The sequence below is a fragment of the Elephantulus edwardii genome, unplaced genomic scaffold (assembly GCF_000299155.1).
Source record: "Elephantulus edwardii isolate Elephantulus edwardi_28Jun2011 unplaced genomic scaffold, EleEdw1.0 scaffold00203, whole genome shotgun sequence".
Taxonomy (NCBI): domain Eukaryota; kingdom Metazoa; phylum Chordata; class Mammalia; order Macroscelidea; family Macroscelididae; genus Elephantulus; species Elephantulus edwardii.
Genome location: NW_006399953.1, coordinates 3834570 through 3844820, shown reverse-complemented (window position 1 = coordinate 3844820; position 10251 = coordinate 3834570).

The following is a 10251-nucleotide window of genomic DNA, read 5'->3' as shown; positions in this document are numbered from 1 at the left end:
TCAGCTCTCAGATGTGTAGCAAGTTATTGGAAAGGCTATGGCCTGAATAAGATGAACCTTAGTCCTCACACTAACATCATTGCTCTGTAATAATTTGGAGAGGTCCCTAATTGCAGATTTTCCCAGTGCAATGTGTCTCATTATTTCCTGACTGCTGGTACCAAGGGTGTTAATTGTGGGTCCAAGGAATATGAAGCTATTGTCAATTTCAATCTCTTCTCCATCCATCATAATGTTGACTATCAACCCAGTGGTAAGAATCATTGTTTTCATGACAATTGAAATGCAATCAAAACCTAAGGCTGCATTCCTTGATCTTCTGCAACAAGTGCTTCAATTCCTTCTCACTTTCAGCAAGCAAGGACATACCATGTGCATAATGCAGGTTATTGATGAGTCTCCCTCCAATCCTGATGCCACACATCTCTCCATAGAGTCCAGCTTCTTGTATAATTTGCTTTGCATACAGATTGAATAGGTATGGAGACAGAATACAACATTGACACACTGCCTTATCAATTTTAAACTATGAAGTGTTCCCCGGCTTTGTCTGCACAAAAGCATCCTAGTCCAGATACAGGTTTTGCATGCACACTATTAAGTATTCTGGGACTCCCATTCTTCTCAATGTGAGCCACAATTTGTTGTGATCCACACAGGCAAATTCCCTTACATTGTCAATAAAGCACAAATAAACATTTTCTGGTATTCCTTACTTTCTGCCAGGATCCATCAGAATGATATACCTGGTGCCCAGGCCTCTTCTAAATCCTGCTTAAACTTCTGGCAGTTCCCGACCTATGCACTGTTTTAGCCATTGTTGAATGATTTCAGCAGTATTTTGCTTACATGTGATAGGAGTGATATTGTTCGATAGTTTTCACATTCTGTTGAATCACCATTTTTGGGAATGGGAACAAATAAAATAAAACCTCTTCAAATCCATTGACCAGACAGCTGTCCTACAAATTTCCTGGCATAAACTGGTGAATGCATCGAAGGCTGCATCTGTTAATTGAAACAAGTCAATTGGTATCTCAATTCCTGGGGTCATATTTTTTTGCCAATGCCTTCAAAGCAGCTTCTACTTCCTCATTCATTGCCATTAGCTTCTGTTTATGATAGTATTTCCTGAAATTTTTCAGTGTCAATCATGTCTTTCTGGTACATTAATTATGTGTATTCCCTCCATCTTCTTTTGATGCTTTCTGGGTCATTCATTATATTGCCTATAGCATTTTTCAATATTGCAACTTCGAGGCTTAAATTTGTTTATCAGTTCTCTCAGCTAAAGAAATGAAGAGCCAGTTATTCCCTTTTTTATTCTACAATTCCAGCTCTCTATACATTTCATTATAATACTTTGTTTTGGACTCCTGGGCTACCCTCTGAAATCTTCTCTTCAGCTCTTTTACTTCGGCATGGTTTTGTTGCTGTTGTTTTGTTTTGGTGGTGGTGTTGTTTTGACTTTTCAATGCTACAGTGCAATTTTTAAAATCTCATCAGACATCCATTTCTATTTATAATTTCTCCTTTGTTTTTATAACGACCTTTTGCTTTCTTTATGAGCTATATCTCTTCTATTATTCCACAGCTAATCTGCTCATTGATCATTGCTGTTCAGTGCCTCAAACCTATTCCTAAGATGATCTTGAAATTCAGATGGAATTGATTTAAGATCATACCTTGATTTCTGTGGAGTTATTTTCATTTCCTTTGGCTTCAGTTTGAACTATATGTGAGTAATTGTTGATCTGGTCCAATGTCAGCCGCTGGAATACTTTTGACTGCCAATACTGAGCTTCTCCATCAATTTCTTCCACAAATGTAGTCAATCTGATTTCTATGCAGTCCATCAGGTGAGATCCAAATGTAAAGTCATCATTTTATTGTTTTAAGCTTTTAATTGTTAACTAACTTACTGATATTGTCAGCTGAAATGAAAGTTTGTCTCTACCCAAGAACAAAGTGTCCCCTGTAAAGTTAAGATGTTCCTGTATGTGTGTTCATCTTTCAAGATAACTGGACCCTTTAGTGGAGTTTCATATTTTCATTGAATCTTAAATCAGCTTTCAGTTAACTTTAAATTACCAGTCATCATAATAACTGTCAAAGTCAACAATAACAGACTTTTCCATTCCAACTGACCAGCCTATTTCAGATTTTAGCAGGCTACATCATTTAGCCAAAAACTTCCTTAAGTTAGTAGGCACTCATGAAAAACAAAGAATCAGAGAGAAGAGCTTATAATCTATAAAAGGAAGGCAAATTTTTAGTTTTTATTTTATTGGAAAGGGCTCTGGAATATACTCACAAGGAAAGCACATTTCTTGGGACTTAAGAACCATTCCAGAATTTACATGAAAAACTGTACTACTAATTATCTTTAGAGAACTTCATTTGCCCAAAATATAAAAATATGTTGTAAATGTTATGAGCAAGAATTCATTCTTAATGAAATTTATTTTAGTTCTCAAAAATAAAGAATACTCTATCTCTTTGTGTTAATTCTCTTGTTAGGGATGATGGTTTCAGTGAAACCATTAATGATGCATGCTAGCAACCCTTTTGTTGTTGTGTGCCATTGAATTGGAGCCAACCCACTGTTAATCCCTGGTGGGTTTTCAGCCAGTTTAAACCTCACAGAAGGAGATTGCTCATCTTTCTCCTGCAGAGCAGCTGGTAGATTTGAACTGCATGACTTTGAAACTGAAGTGAAGCTCCTTACCACTAGGCCATCAAATCTCCCTAGTTACCATTTTAGGAACTAGAAATACTGGAGTGGACAAGACAGGTAAGGATGATCTCTTAAAAGTTGAGCTCCAAAAATCTATTGTCAGCAAGTATATTCCCAATGATATTATTTAATCACAAGGCCGCCAAGACTTTTTCTTAGAGGATATAACCTATTAAAAAAGTAATTAAGAGTAAATTTCAATAATGAGTGTAATAAAGAAACAGGGAAAAAAGCCTTGGTACACCATTCCATGAAAATTTGGCAGTTCAACCCACCCCATGACTCCATGAGGGAAAAATCTAGTGAGCTGATCCCATTAAGATATCTCTGTGGGACAGTTTTACCCTGTCACAGTGGGTCATGGTGGGTTTTGTTTGTCTTCTAGTTGGAATGGATGCATAGCTGACCCTCCAACAGGTTTTCAGGGGCTTTAAGTTGCATAGGAGGAGACTTCTCACCTTTCTCCCACAGAGCATCTGATGGATTAAAAGTGAATGTCTTTACCACTTGGTCACCAAAGCTCATTGGGTGGAGAATAATTTAATGGCACATGACAAACAGAGATTCAGAATCAGGATGGCATGATTCTGACTATTGTTATTGTTATGTGCCACTGAGTAGCTTGTGACTTAGAGCAACCCTATATACAATGGCTCTGAACCCTATCTTGAGACCAGACACACTGACTCTAACACATCTATCCCCATTACCATGTCCATTCACCTCATCAGGGTTCTTCCCCTCCTCTGCTATCCTTTCACCCTTGCAAGCATGAAGTTTTTCTCCAATGTCTGGTCTCTTCTAGCTGTTTGTCCCAAATATGTGAGAAGGAAGTTCAAAACCCTTGGCTTCAAGGGGAAACTTGGTTTCACCCTCTCCAAGACAAACAAGTATGTCATCCTAACACGAGTCCTTGATGAAAAGAAGCAGCAGCAATAAAAAGATGTGTGGAAAGAATAATCTGTGGAGGGGCTGTTATGTTATGCATCACTGAGTCAGAATTGACTCATAACTGACCCTCCAGTGGATTTTCTGAGACAGTAAATTGCATGCAAGATAATTGGAAAATTGCCCATCTTTCTCTCCTGTGTGTTATGGAAAACAAGGGTGGAAACCGAAAGTAACCAAAGAAGCTTTTATTGGGGCTCTTGGGCTCCCACGCTACGCTCACTGCCTGTGGCCACAGAGGAAGTAGTCATATAGCTCACTGATTGACTGCAGCTATCCGCTGTCAGTGACAGTTGATGACACTGATAAGCAGGCAGTCTCCTGGCTGAGGAAGTAGTCGGGGAACATGATTAGTTGAAGCTGTTGGCACTGTTGGGTGACAGTTGATCAAGTTGCTAGGAGGACAGTCTCTTGGCAGAAGAACTGGTTGTGGAGCCTGCTGATTGGCTGTGGCTGTTGTAAGCGAGGCAGGTTGCTACCTGGGAGTGAATCAGCACTGCAGGCCTAATGTGGAATTACTGGTGGATTCAAACCATATGCCTTTGGGTCAACAACTTAGCTTCTTATAACTAAGCCAAATGTGCACAAATAGGAAGAAAATACACGCCCTCCAAATTCACTCCAATTACAATTTTATTCCAGTTCAAAACAATTCTAGAGGATGGAGCAGAACTGCTCCTGAGGGTCTTCAAGTCTGTAATCTTTGCATTATTGCCTATTCCTTCATTCTGCTGCAGAGTGACTAGTAGGTTTAAACTTGTCAGCATTTCATTTAGCAGGTAGGACCTTATTGCTTCACCAGGACCCTTCATTTTGTGGGATCTAGAAAGGCAGAGCAGTGCTTGTGGGATAGCCTACAGCATGTTGCACTAATAAAAACCAAAATTCTACATATCTCTGGCAGTTCAAATTCACCAGGACCTCCTCAAAGGATAGATATGTAGTCTCTCCTCCAATTGGGATTTGCAGCCTTAGAAACTCAGTGAAGGCTGACTCTGAGTTCGAATAAACCCAATCACTATGAGTTGAGAAAGACAATGTTACTGGAACTAAGTAAGGAATGTTTAAGGGTGCTTCCTCAAAGGTTCAGAGAGAAAATTGGGACTGCAGTGTTCACATAACTTATTTCAGTGGTCTGAATATTGCTGCCTCTCCATTATACACCACCTAACCCCTGGCCAGCTTAAAACTACTACTCTTGTTGTTGTGCACCATTGAGGCAGAACCAACCCATAGCTCACCTTCCAATGAATCTCTGTTGCTGTTGTTATGTTCCACTGAGTCATTCGTGACTCATAACGACCCTATGTATAAGAGCCCTAAATGTCATTCTATCCTGTGCCAACCTCACCATCTCAAATACATTCATTCTCACCACTCCAGACACAGAATCGGTCCATCTCATTGAGGGTCTTCCTCTCCTGTGCCACACCTCCACTCTGCCAAACATGATGTCCCTCTCCAAGGACCAGTCCCTCCTTTCAACATGCCCAAAATATGTCAGACAAAGCTTCAGAATCCTTGAATCCAAGTAGCATTCCAGCTTCATTCTCTTCGGGACAAACCTGTTTGCTCTCCTAGAAGTATAGTCGACACGCTTCTCCAGCACCACAGCTCAAAGGCATCAATTATCTTTGTATCATCTCTATTCACTGTAATTCACGTAATTGAGAAGTCTGGATCAGGTGCACCTTAGTCTCCAGCCTGAGGTCATTGCTCTTCAGTACTCTTGAGAGGTCCCTCACAGCTGACTTTCCCAATGCACTTTGTCTCTTTACTTCCTCGCTGCTATTACCAAGAGAGTTGACTGTAGAGCCAAGTAAACTAAAACTGTTAACTATCTCAATCTCTTCACCATCCATCCTGATGCAGCCAATTGGCCCAGTGGTGAGAATCTTTGTTTACTTGATTTTGAGCTTCAATCCATATAGAGGCTGCAGTCCTTGACCTTGTGCAGCAAGCATGTCAGGTCCTCTTCGGTTTCAGCAAGCAGAGTTGTGTCATCTGCATAACACAGGTTGTTGATGACTCTTCCACCAATCTTGATACCACATTCCACCTCGTAGAGCCCCAGCGTCTTGGATGATCTCTTCTACATACAGATTGAAAAGGTATGGAGATAGGACGCATCCCTGACAGACTCCCTTCTTGATTTTAAACCATTTAGTGTCTCCTTGCTCTGTTCTGACGACTGCCTCTTGGTCCACATATGGGTTTCACATTAGCACAATCAAATGTTCTGGGATTCCCATTCTTCTCAGAGTCAACCATGGCTTATTGTGATCCACAAAGTCAAAACCCATTGCATACTCAATGAAGCACAGATAGACATTCTTCTGATGTTCTTTGCTTTCTGCCAAGATCCATCTAACATTAGCTATATCCCTAGTACCATGACCTCTTCTAAATCCAGCCTGCACATCTGGAAGTTCTCTGTTGATATATTGTTCCAAATGTTTTTGGAAAATTTTCAGCAGAATCTTGCTTGCATGTGATATTAATGATATTGTTTGATAATTTCCATACTCTGTTGGGTCACCTTTCTTTGGAATGGGAACAAATATTGATCTTTTCCAGTCAGTTGGTCAGCTGGCTGTCCTCCTGACTTCTTGGCACAACTTAATGAGCACATCCAGGGCACTGTTTGTTGAAATACGTCAATTGGAATGTCGTCAACTCCGGGAGCCTTGTTTTGTGCCAATTCCTTCAGAGCAACTTGAACTTCCTCCTTCATCACCATAGGCTCTTGCTCATATGTTATTTCATGAAATTCCTCTGTGTCAGCCAATTCCTTTTGATACAGTGACTCTGTGTACTCATTCCATCTTCTCTTAATACTTCCTGGATCATTTAACATTCTACCCAAACTATCCTTAAGTGTCACCACCTGTGACTAGAATTTGTTTTTCAACTCCTTCCTTCAGCTTAAGAAACACTGAGCGAGTTTGGCCCTTTTGATTCTCTGACTCCAGTTCTGTGCATATTTCATTATAGTATCTTACCTTGTCGTCCCGGGATGCCTTTTGAAATTTTCTGTTCAGCTCTCTAAAGGAAGTAAATCTCATGAGAGTTGATTGTCCAACATTCTCATTGGAAACATCTAGTGGATTGAACCATTTACCTTTGGGTTATCTGTACAACTCCTTACCACTAAGCCTTAAATAAAATGACTAAAAGGTGGTTTACAAATTCCTGAACAAAAACTAATTTGGTGATAGTTGGTTCTATCACCTCATGGAGAACAGGGTATGGACAGTGAATTGGATTCATTGAGAGGAAATGCACAAAGTCACTGTTCTCAGCTTTCACTGTTCCATTTCCACAGTGGAGAGGAAAAGACAATAGTAATTCAATTTTTCAGGAGGTAAAAGCATATAGGAACAATATCAGCTTCTCTCTGTTCCTTCCAGAGGAAGTAGAAGTAGCTAACTGATTGTTAGACTTGGGGAGAAGTCATCCTCCTTTCAGATCTACTTGAGGACATGCCAACCCGCTCACATAGGCAGAGGATTATTTAGAGTGTATTTTGCCAGTCAGATGTAAGCCTCTAATTTGAGAAGGTAAATTATGCTCTATGAAGGAAATTCACAAGTCCACTGTGACCTCACAACTAAGTCACATTTTTCCAATTATCATTGTGACTAAAGGTGATAGTTCCATTTCAGCTACTTGTGTGAATTCTCAGCTTTCAATTCAGGGAGAAAATGAGTGTCTTTTCAACGTAAAGTTTTAGCATTATTGTATGAGCAAAGTGAACTTTTGCACGAAAATGTTCTAATCTGATTTACATTTTAGTTAGAATGACAAAGAGAAGGTATTTAAATAAGGCAGTGACACAAGTTTCTCTAAGCAGTTATCACTAAATTAGAGACAGAATGACAGGGAGCCCCGAGGTGATACCAATGGAATCCTTACTAATGGGAAGACTGATTGCCTGAATCCACTTAAAGCTTCCTCAAAAGAAAGATCTATAAACCTGTTTATGAAAGGTTACAGCCATTGAAAAAGGTATCAGATCACCATGGGTCAGAATTTATGTGATGACAACTGCATTGGTTTTTGGCTCAAGCATCAGTGAAGAAACCAACATCAGTGAAATCAGGAGAAAATATCCTCACTAGAGAGTGAAGATCCCATAACTAGACATAAGTTGGTAAATTTATGAGACAACAGAAGCCAGTATGGCTTAGACAAAGCAAGTGTGGGAGAGGACATTAGCTAATAAAGTAAAAGTAAGGCAGAGGTCAGATCATGAAGTGGCTTGTCAAGGCAATGTTAACACATTTAACACCTCTGTGCAAATTGAAAAAGGTCACCTCAGAACAGATAAATTAGAAAGAAACCATCTCTTAGGGTGAGAAAATGAGACAAAAGTCTCAATAACCCTGTGCCCTGGGGTAATACTTGGGTAACTGCAAACCGGAATTCAAACAGAAAACCATCCAAGGAAAAGTCACTGAAGGGTTTTCAGTTCATGATTGAAACAGCTGTAAGTATACTGCTTGAGAACACCAAACTGCTTATGTTTCCTCAGTTGGTATGTTTATTTGAGCTAGAAATTGCCTTTATTTCCTCCCCAATTATACTAGTACTAGGTTTGTGGGATGGATGGTCGTAATAAATGAGTAGAATATGCAAAACACTTGGACTAGATCATAACATAAAGTAAATGCTCTATAAGTACTTTTTAAGATTTTTAAGTGAATTAAAGCCTTTAGAGATTATATGGCTGCTGGGTTGAGGAGAAACATTAAGGAACAAAGAAGGCAAGTGGGGAGTCCATTGCATTAGTCCAAGTGACAGATGATGGTGTTTGGATGTGGTTGATATTAATGGAGATGTGATGATGTGATATGTGATATGTGATATTCAAGTATTGAAATAGACGTCACATAGATAATTTGTTCACGAGTATTTCAAATGTATCTAAAATATATTGAACTTCCGTTTAAACATAACTGTAAAACCATCATCAATCAGTCATTATTACATTAACAATAATCCATTACTGTTATCAAACATCTGTCACTATTCAAATCCTAATTTTCTCAGTTTTTTACAATCTTTCAACTAAATATGCAAATTAAATCCATACACTGAAATTAGTTGATCTGTCTCATAAAATAAATTTTAAGTTATAGACTTTCCTTCAAATTCACTTGCTTTCTTTATTTCTCTCCACTTCCTCCTTCCTTCCCAGACTTTAACCCCAATCATTCACATAATCTCCCAATCATTACAGTCTTTTTTTAAAAGAAAAACAAAATAACCTCCAAGTATGGGATTTCACTTCTATGCTTTCCTGGATCAGATAAATAAGAAGGATTTCCTTCTCACCTGAGAGTTATATGACATCAGAGAATGAGCGTGTGGCCCAAATTATCTTTCCTGGGTTGAGAACTCTACAACATTTTCACCTATGATTTTTATTGAATGTTCAGAAAATAAGACCTTTTCTCCCCCAAAATCAGTGTCTCACATTCTTTTCCTCAATTTAAACTGTTGTTTCTCTCTTATTCCCTTTTTCCATTCATTTTAGTAACTAATTTCAATTTGGAATTTTGTTCTACAAGTTTACATACCGATCAAATTACTCCAATATTGTTTAATCCTCTCAGTCATAAACTGGGAATAGCAAAGACATGTATCAGATAAGCACACATACATTGCAGAGAAGACTTGTGGTAAATTGGGGACACTCACTTGGTGTTCTCTTTCTGTGTGTGTGTGTGTGTGAGAGAGAGAGAGAGAGAGAGAGTTACTAGTAAAAGATTTTTTTTGTTGCTGTATGTATGATGAAATGATAGTTTGCATGAGAAACTTCATTTTCTAAAATAGAAAGGAGCAAAGACAAGTTTGAATGTAGACCTATCTTCATTACACTATATTAATTACACTAAAATAACATTCAGACCTAACTCATTACAAGGGCAACCTGGTAGCCTTGTGTTAAGGAGCATGCTATGAAGGTGTGCTCTTTTAATTGACCAGCTCTTCTTTGGGACAGAGATAGGAAATCTCCTTCCTTGTAATTTATTGCCTCTGAAAACTCACCAGACAGTCAGCTATGAATCTGTACCAACTTGATAGTATATCAAGCAACAACAAATTAGTCATTATAGGAAACTCTGGTAGCCTAGTGTTAAGGACCTGCACTGTCAAACTCAAGAAAAATGACAAACTGTCTCTGAAAACCCACTGGAGAGTTGGCTATGAGTTGGTTCTGATTCCATGTTACAGAGCAACAACATACTAATTACACTAAAATAACATTCCTCTTCATAATATGTGAAACAGGACTGTATTTGGTTGGTCAATATGTAGATTGTGAAGAGAAAGGAAGATGACTAAAACAAGACATGTTCTTTGGGAGCAGGAACCATAAAACAAACTTCTGAAGGTTGTGGTCCCCGCTAGAACAACATATGAGCAAGAGCTTACGGTGATGAAAGAAGTTCAGGCTGCTTTGAAGGAAATGGCAAAAACTAAGGTTCCAGGAATAGATGGTATACCAGTTGACATATTTCAGCTAACAGATGCTGCCCTAGACATGCTTAACAAGTTGT